This window comes from Nicotiana sylvestris, chromosome 11, assembly GCF_000393655.2.
Source record: "Nicotiana sylvestris chromosome 11, ASM39365v2, whole genome shotgun sequence".
Classification (NCBI taxonomy): domain Eukaryota; kingdom Viridiplantae; phylum Streptophyta; class Magnoliopsida; order Solanales; family Solanaceae; genus Nicotiana; species Nicotiana sylvestris.
Genome location: NC_091067.1, coordinates 148,949,786 through 148,959,870, shown reverse-complemented (window position 1 = coordinate 148,959,870; position 10,085 = coordinate 148,949,786). Strand labels below are relative to the sequence as shown.

Below are 10,085 nucleotides of genomic sequence, written 5' to 3'. Positions count from 1 at the left end.
AATTGATAGCCGAAAGAATCCCCAGCAGAGAGAGTCATATCGACAGCACTCCAATCCCCAGCTGAAAAATAAAATAAAATGAGAGAGTCTTATCGGTGAAAACCTTCACGAGCACCATAAGGCGACGAAAGATGAGAGAAATAAAACGAGAGAGTTTTATCGGTGAAAACCTTCACAGGCACCATAAGACGACGGGAGTTGAGAGAAACGAGAGAGTATTATTAGTGAAAACCCCTCGAAGGGCACTATGAGGCGACAAGACAAGATTGGCGGAAAGGATCCACATTTGGCAAAGAGTTGAGTGCCTGTTTATCCCCAGCAACATGAGGCCGTCTGAAAGGTTGATTGATACAAATAGACTGGGTTGATTAATCCGGAATGCGCGACATGATCGTTGGGATCGGTTGTATCATTCAGATACGTTCTTTTCTTTCCTTTTCCCCAGCATTTGTTCAGAAAGACTTCTTCTTTTTCTATTTTTTGAGATCATCACTTTTTCATTTCTTGGTTTAAAGACTTTACCTCCCCAGCAGTTTGTTTTTGAAAAGGATTTTCAGAGCTTACTACCAGTTGCCAAAATGATGCAAAGCAAAATGCGAATAGGACAGGCCAAAGATAAGGCGATAAAGCGAAAAGAAGTTGGTCGCAAGACCAAATGATGAATGGGTCTAGATCCCAAGAGGACCAAATTTCCAGGGGAAGTTGGAGAAAAATAGGAAAACAACAGTTAAGGAAATTGTGGACCTAATTCCAAGAGGGCCCCCAGCAGATCATCGGGATGTAGGAGCATCCCCGACAGATTTTCGACCAAGTTCCAAGAGGGTCGGACAACACAGAGTGGGGAAGGAAGAAAAGGAAAATTCATCCCCAGCAAAATAATTCCCAGCAAGTTTTGATAGCGTAATGAAACACAGAGCGGGGAAGGGAGAAAAGGAAAAACCATCCCCAGCAGGAGTGGCATGACCACTCACCATGTTTTAAAACTAACAAATTTTCTTTGATTTTAAGCAGGAAAAGGAAATCTTATTAATGGCGAAAAAACATGCCACAAGGAAAAGCACCAAAACTGGGGCAGAAAATTTTCTGCCATTGTCGAAAATTTTCTCGGAGGAACGAGGAAATCAATTCAAATTTTAAAGGATATTTTGGGTTCATCCGCCCTCGAATAGGATATTTTGGGTTCATCCGCCCTCGAATAGGATATTTTGGGTTCATCCGCCCTCGAATAGGATATTTTGGGTTCATCCGCCCTCGAATAGGATATTTTGTGTTCATCCGCCCTCGAATAGGATATTTTGGGTTCATCCGCCCTCGAATAGGGTATTTTGGGTTCATCCGCCCTCGAATAGGATATTTTGGGTTCATCCGCCCTGGAATAGGATATTTTGGGTTCATCCGCCCTCGAATAGGATATAATGGGTCTATCCGCCCTCGAATAGGATATGATGGGTCTATCCGCCCTCGAATAGGATATTGAATTTAATCCTTCCTCAAAAGGACATTTAATTGGTCTCGACCCGAGTGGTCCTGCTTGTATAAATATTGCCAAATGATTATTTTTCAAAGTTGCTGAAGAAGTCAGGAGCCCGCTTGGAGAATGGAGGCTGAATTATTGTTATGTTGTTGTTGAAGCCAGGAGCCCGCCTGTAGAACGGAGGTTGTTATATTTTTAAGTTGAAGAAGTCAGGATCCTGCCTGAAGAATGGAGGTTGTGTCATCTTTCAGAAGTCAATAATGAGGAGGGTTACAACAAAGAATCCCCAGCATAACAAGCTTTAATAAAGGGAGCAGTATCCCCAGCAGACCGAACAAAATGATGACACTTGTAAAAGCAAAAGGCCAGTGTCATCCCCAGCAGTTTTCGAAAGAAAGGCACCAGAGGAAACACAAGCCGACAAGAAAGCAAAGCAACCAGAGCGCGTGGAAGATAGATAAGATTTTGTAATTCATAGACTATAGTTTAGTCTAGCTTCTTGTTTTCTTTTGGCACGGTGTAATAAGGAGATCGAAAAGCAGTAGCAACAACATGCAGCAACAGTAACGACAAAATTGTAGTTCCATGGTAGTCCCAGCTACCAAAACTTCCCGAACTACATTAACCTGATTCCCTTCTAGCCAGGGATATGTAGGAAACCTTTGAAGGAAAGGTTCGATTAAATATTTTTCAAAAAAATGCTTCACACGGAGTACTCGGATGGGCAAAAATCGCTCACTTTATCTTTGCACGAAAACCCTTCGTGTTTTCGGACAAAGAGGGACAACTGTGAGCACATGATTTTTGTCCTATATGAGAATTACTCCCAAAAAGTTCAAAATAAAACAATTTTCCTTAGTGTGCAATTTTGAGGATTTTGTGGCATTTTTTTGATAATTATTTGTATTTGTCCATGCATGTTTATTTGTTAAATTAATAAAAAAATACAAAAATATGTCGCATTTGTATTTAGGATTTGATTCTACAATTAGGAGCAATTAAGTTTGTTTTACAAGAACAAAAAATCATAAAAATAATGTAAGTTGCATTATTAACATTTAATGTCCAAATTGTGTGATTTTATCGTAATTGTTATTTAATTGTGTGTTAATTGTTATTAAGAATTAATTTGCACTTTTATAAATTAATTTAGTTCTATAGGATAATTTAGGATTTTTTAGAATTTAGTTTTAGTTTAAGAAAAAATAAAAGAAAAAAAAATGCATTGGAAATAAGAAGAAAATCGGATTGGGCCACCTTTTAATTTAAATCAACCAGGCCCAAACCAAATAACCCCCACCGGATCGACCCGCCCCAGCCCGCCCCATAACCCAAACTAATCCCAACCCCCCATTTTTCACTCTTCATTTCCCCAAACCCTCAAACACCTACCCGCCCCCCTCTTCTTCTCCTTCCAAACCCTCCTCCCATGGCTGCCCTCGCTGCTTCTTCTTCTTCGTCAGCTCACATGGCTGCCCCTTCCTCCTTCATCTTCTTCTACTTCGCCAACTCCAGCTCCAAACGACCTCGCCATCCCATGGTTGCCCTCGCTGCTTCTTCCCTCACCACCATTTGCGTCCACCACTGTCCAGCCCCCCTTCCCCGTTGCCGCTGAGCAACCACCAGCCCACGACCATAGCTTCAGCTCCCTATCCATCATCGTGCCACCCTAAACACCAACAACGAGCCACGTTTGACCACCACCAGAAAACCTACATTAACGTCGCCACATGAAGCTCGAAACTATCTGAAAAACCAGCCACCCAGCTCACCGGAATCAACCAGCACACCCCTCCCTCTCTTCATCTTCTTTTTCGTTCCACCTGAAACCCCAGCGAGCTCCATCTCCGCACAACCCCTACGGGCTGCCCAGCGCCCCACTGCTGCGTTCTTGCTCGTCGAGCAACCTAGCTCACTCGTGCATCGACCAGTCACGACCCTCATCGCCCACCAGCAGCTGAGCAGCTCACGTTAACCATCGTCGAGGTCGTCCACCAGCAACAGCTTCATCTCACGTCGAGGTCGTTGGCAGTCTTGGTTCGAGTTTTTCGTTTCCGTTCAAGTTCGTTGTTGTTCATTTTCGGTTAGTTAGTTTAAGTTTCATTTCTGTCGGTATTTTGTTTGATATTCTCGGATATGAAATCAATATATGTTTAATTCTTTTCTTGTTCGTCGTTTATCATTTTTTGATTATTTCTTCAGATTGTTTTATGTTTTTGTTTAGTTTTAATATAGAAGGGTGTTAGTTTAATCGTTTGAATTATTCATCTTTGTTATTTAATTTAGATTTAATTCGTGTTCATTTTTTGTTTGAAGTTCGTTTTTAATCTAGTGATTTAATGTGAGTTTATGTTTTGGTTTTTAATTTTTTGATTTAGTTTGAATCATTCATCTTTGTTATAATGTTGTTGGATTTAATTTGAAGATCAATTGATTATTGAGTTTAGTGATTTGAAACTGTTTATTTGTTTTGTTTAAGTTTAATTTGAATTTGAGCTCAATGATTTGAATATACTTGTTTGTTATTGTTGTTGAATCTGTTTGTTGTTAAAAAATATTGTTCAATCAAAATAATTCCAGCTGTTTCTTTGTCGTTCATCATTTAGTTTGAATTTGTTGATTGAATTTGATTAGGAATTGGTTATAGCTGCTGTATTTTGGTTAGAATTGATTAGGTGAATTGGTTATAGTTGATGGGGGTAGAATGGTAAATTGCAGTATTTTCAAGGGTAGAATGGTAATTTCAGTAATTTCAGAGGGGTATTTTTGGAATTGAAAATTTGAACAATTATTTAATCTGAGTGTTCCGTCCACTAGGTACTAATAATATTAAATTAATACATTTTTTAATATGTAGTGGGGGACAAGACATAATGGTGGGGAATTAATACATTGTTTAATATAGTGGGGGACAAAGCATGCGGTAGTGGGGAATAATGGAATTAAATAAAGAAAAGATATGTGTTAGTGGGAACTAATATATTTGTTTAATATAGTGGGGGATAAAACATTAAGTAGTGGAACTTAAAGGGGATGGGTGGAAGATGGTGAGATTTTAATTTTAAATGCTTGAAGTTTGGCTATAAATAAGGGGTCTGGATATTGGGAAGAAGAGGATTCCGAAAAAATATTGAAAGGGGATAGGGCATTGGCTGAATATTGAGAAAACATTTCGAAGGAGATTCGAAAGATAGAGTAGTATACACCCGATATACAATCTGCATACACTGGATATACAGAGGGGTCAAGATTTAAGGGTTAAACATTAACTGGTCTTTCAATCTAAAAAAGATTTACTTTGTTTCTGCCAGTTGATTGTTGTTGGTGTTTCGGGATTTTCATTTGATTTGTTTCCTTGAGTTTGGTTGGTTATTTGCTACTACTTCACTGGTTGTTGCTGGATTTCTGCTCGGTTTTTTTAAATCTGTTGCTGGGTGTTGCTGTTGTTGTATGCTACTGCATTCCTGTTGATCTTCCTTATCTTTTACTTCCAATATCAGGTACACAACTGACACGCTGGTTACTGTAAACTGAAACATGAAGCATGAATATGAAATGAAGAGCTGAAGTTCTGAATTTATCTTAGTTATATTCTGAATTTTATTTGTATATATACATTATTTAGCTTCCTCTAATCAGAATCATGTAGTTGTTTAATATATATAATGGAACATCTGACAGTAGCTTAGTGGACGAACTGTCTATGTATTGCCTAAAAAATAAATAAATGGTGTAGTAACTCTGTCCAGTTAGTTCGCTATTGTTGGATGATTATCATGTCTCAAAAAGCATGTTAGCTGATTTAGACTATTCTTAAACATTCAACAGTTAGCTCATTAAACAAATAGACCGTTTCGGAACTTGTAGGAATATTGTTTAGCTAGATACTATTGGTTAATTTCAGCATGTAAATGGTCTAGGATTAAAATTAGATTGCCAAGTTTTTTTTTTAATTTGACAAACTGTGAGCATGCCTAGTATAATGTAACTAGGTAGTACCATGTGAATGAGATGGCCCAGGTCCAGTTTTGTGCCATACACGTTGGTCCTGAGTCCACGTTGGCCAACGGGCTGTCCATATTATGTTTACATTCTGATTTAACAAATTGCGTTCGGAACCCAACTATAACAGCTCGTAAGCATGTAAATAAATTAGGACCTTTTCTCTTTCATTTTTAGAGACAAATTTAATAGAAAAAATGTAGGCATTTTAGGATTATCCTTTTAAAATAAAATGAGATGAGCCTCACCTAATAAAACGCACAAGTTGCGGGGCCCTCAAAAAATGGTTAATAATTGTATAGACTTCGGGATCGGTCGTTTAGCAAATTTTACGGCCTTACCCAAAATAATGATACGCTAGTCGCTTTAGGCGCCTTTAACAATTTACTTTCTTAAACTCGGGTGCACATTTATGTGACCCAAACCCAAATCTCAACAGAGTCGAAATGTGTCGATAACCACGGGTACATTGATGTGACGTGGTTCGAGATACGTTTTTTCACAATGTTGTAATTCTCTGTTAAAATAATAATAATAATAATAATAATAATAATAATAATAATAATAATAATAATAATAATAATAATAATAATAATAATAATAATAATAATAATAATAATAATAATAATAATAATAATAATAATAATAATAATAATAATAATAATAATAATAATAATAATAATAATAATAATAATAATAATAATAATAATAATAATAATAATAATAATAATAATAAATGCCTAACACCTTCTCCCGGGTTAACAAAATTCCTTATCCGGATTTCTAATGCGCAAATTGTTAAACAGAGTCAATATTTTCCTCGATTCGGGATTCAACCGGTGACTTGGGACACCATAAATCTCTCAAGTGGCGACTTTGAAATAAATCCCGTTTCAATTGTCCTTTAATTGGAAAAAACTCCCTTCCGCGCCCCTTTGCAGGCGCAGGCGAAAAAGGAGGTGTGACAAATACAGTTCAAGTTTTGGCAATAAGGCGCCCACCTGGAGAGCACGGGAATACAGTTCAAGTTTTGGCAATCAGGCGCCCACTTGGAGAGCATGGGAATACAGTTCAAGTTTTGGCAATCTGGCGCCCACCTGGAGAGCACGAGAATAAAAGTCAAGTTTTGGTAATCAGGCGCCCACCTAGAGAGCACGGGAATACATTTCAAGTTTTGGCAATCAGGCACCTACCTGGAGAGCACGGGAATACAGTTCAAGTTTTGGCAATCAGGTGCCTACCTGCAGAGCATGGGAATATAGGTCAAGTTTTGGCAATCAGGCGCCCACCTGGAGAGCACGGGAATACATGTCAAGTTTTGGCAATCAGGCGTCCACCTGGAGAGCACGGGAATACAGTTAGAGTTTTGGCAATCAGGCGCCCACTTGGAGAGCACAGGAATACAGTTCAAGTTTTGGCAATCAGGCGCCCACCTGGAGAGCATGGGAATACAGTTCAAGTTTTGGCAATCAGGCGCACACCCAGAGAGCACGGGAATACAGTTCAAGTTTTGGCAATCAGGCTCCCACCTGGAGAGCACGGGAATATAGTTAAAGTTTTGGCAATCAGGGGCCCACCTGGAGAGCAGGGGAATACAGTTCAAGTTCAGCAATCAGGCGCCCACCTGGAGAGCACGGGAATGTAGTTCAAGTTTTGGCAATCAGACGCCCACCTGGAAAGTAAGGGAACACAGTTCAAGTTCAGTAATCAGGCGCCCACCTGGAGAAAAGGAAAGCATCTCAGATTATAATTCGAGTTCATCAATAAGGCGCCCACCTGAAGAAAAGGGAAAGCATTTCAGATCACAATTCAAGTCGGCAACAAGGGAACTTCACCCGGGGAATACAAGTCAAAAGGCAACGGGAATCACAAGATCAAGTTTGAAGATACAGATAGGATTTTTGTAATGCATAGATCATAGTTTAGTCTAACTTCTTTTGTTTTGTCATGGTATAAGGAGTTCAGTAAGAAGTAGCAGCAGCAGCATCAGCAACAGTGAAATCACAGCTTCATGGTAGTCCCAGCTACCGAAACTTCCCGAACTACACTGACCTGATTCCTTTATAGCCAAGGATATGTAGGCAACCTCGGAAGCAGGGTGCAGTCAAATCTTTCAAAAAATGCTTCCCATGGAGTATTCAAATGGGCAAAATCGCTCGTATCCGCTCACTTTATCTTTGCACGAAAACCCTTCGGGTTTCCGAGTAAAGAGGGGCAGCTGTGAGCACGTGATTTTTGCCCTACATGAAAATAACTCCTAAAAATAGACCAAAAATAATTTTTATTAATTTTAGGAATTTTTCTTTATTTATTTGCATTTCATGCATTTTTAATATTTTTAAATCATAGAAAAAAATCCTAAAAATTGTCATTTTTACATATTTAACTTGTAGTCTTTTAAATTTACATTTTTCTTTAGTTTTAAGTTAATTAGTTGTTTTAATGTTAAAAATATATAAATAATTTTAATTTCTACAAAAATAGATTAATTAATTAAAAAAAAGAAAAAGGAGAAAAGGAAATTAGGAAGAATGTATTTTTGGTCTTGTTTCTTTTAAAATTGGGCCAATTCCTAAAGGCCCAAATCAATTCTAAACCCCAACCCAATTCCAATACCAATACCCATTTGACCCATTACCCCTTTTGTTCATTTTTTATACCCTAATCCATCACATAAAAGGGGAGCTAAGGCACTAAAGAGATCAGATTTGGGGAGACCTAAAAAAGATCCCAGACAAAAGGCAGCGCCGCAGAGAAGGAGATCCCCCTTTTTCTTCAATACCCAAAACACGATGTTGCTTCTTCATCTCACAACCAATACAAGATGATCAGATCCCTTACCCCTTAGAGATACAGAGAAACGGCGCCCCAGGTCATCTTCTTCGGCTTGATTTCTCTAAAAAACCAACATCCTCCCCTTCTTTTCTTCTTTCCTTCACTCACCTTTCATTCATGATTGACACACGCGAAATGCACAAATGGCTGAAACAAAGCTAAAACAAAAACACAAATGAAGATCTGAAAATCAGAAATCTTCAAAACTAAAGAAAAGTTCAAAAAAAAAAAGAGAAGAAGAGCCGATAGTTGTTTTCAAGTTTAACGGGTTTGCTGCACATTTCCTGGGTAAAAGCTTTTGAATCGAAGAAACTACTGTGTGCTGCTGGTTCACTGCATTGCCGAGATCCAGATTCATTTCTTATCATTGTTTCTTTTTTACTCTATTGGAGCAAGGTACATTTCCTCGATTTTGACTCTGTAATTTGATTTGGACCACTTGTTGTTTTTTATGAGAAAGGATTTCAGAAACTACATGTTCTTATCTGTTGAACAAGTGATTACAATTATTGATTTACATATCTTGTCTATTTGAATATAAAATTGGATTTAGATACTGCCATAACATTTGGGACCCGAGTCGTAAACTTGTTTGAGCTAACAATGCCATGAAGCTTGTAGTTGTTTGTTCATTGGTATGTTTAAAAATATTTTTCAAAGTGAATTGCAAATCTGTTTTTAATTTTTTTTTTGGATTGTTCAAATATTCAGTATGCACGGATTTCTCTTTGGGGTAATTGAAACAGTTAATTATGGAATTTTGCTTTTATCACAATTTTATGTACTAATTTAGCTCTGTAATTCTGCTTGTGATCAGTGTGTTGATGACCAAGAATAGTTTGTGGTTATTTCCAATTGGTAATAATGTGTAAGAGTTATATGAAAAAATAGTAAGGTTTAGATGGCAGGAAAAGCTCGTTGGTTTGAATAGTGTTAATATCAAATCTCTTTCAAATTGATGTAATTAGACGTACTAGATTGAATTGTAGTCTTTTATCATTTTTTTGTTAACTAACTGTAATTGTTTGATTATTGAATTACCTCCAATGCGTATATGCAACTCTAATTACTTGAATAAGTAATTGTTAAGAAATTAATTTTATTAGTATTGTATTTTTGTTCGCTTTATTGAGGTGCGTACGTAATATGCGGCTACCAGCTCCATGACTAATGTTTAATGTAACATCAATTATGATTGACCAAGCTTATCGAAAAACTACTTACATAAGCTTAAAATTAATGAACTAAAGTTTTTTAAAAAAAACTAATTGATAGTTTTGATCGGATTGTTGAAAGCTTTAATGGAATCGTCGTGTGACTATCACAAGTTTAAGACATGAAAATAGTTTCCAATAAAAATACAACGTAAGACTGCATACATGAGACTCAATGTAGCCTAGCCTTTTCTCGGACCCTGTGTATCGCCAAAACTTAATGCACTTAATTGCCATTTCTTTTTGTTGAAAGCTTTGACATAAAAATCCATAAGTTGCAGCCGGCCATGGTAGTATTGTAAAGTGAAACGAATAGGTAGTTAATATTAAAGAATGTTTATAAATAATGATAAGTATGGAGTAAACACGCCAAATTAATTAAATGATAAGTAATAAGATTTTGACTAAACTAGTAATAAATACTGTTACCCTCGACAAGCATCTGTTACCCTCGACAAGCTTGTGCCCTTGCTGGGCACAGACTAATTGTCTTCTTTCGACTGTTTCAAGAATCTTTAATGTGTTACTATCCAAATAAAAAAAATAAAATATAAATGCAA

General features: G+C 37.3%; 1 long non-coding RNA gene across 1 annotated transcript; it reads left to right on the top strand.

The window, feature by feature from the left end:
* Positions 1 to 8,178: 8,178 nt before the first annotated feature.
* On the top strand, positions 8,179 to 9,408 carry LOC104237743 (uncharacterized). The gene is made up of 2 exons (XR_713710.2): positions 8,179 to 8,707; positions 9,129 to 9,408. It is a non-coding gene; the product is annotated as an uncharacterized lncRNA (long non-coding RNA).
* Positions 9,409 to 10,085: the final 677 nt, after the last annotated feature.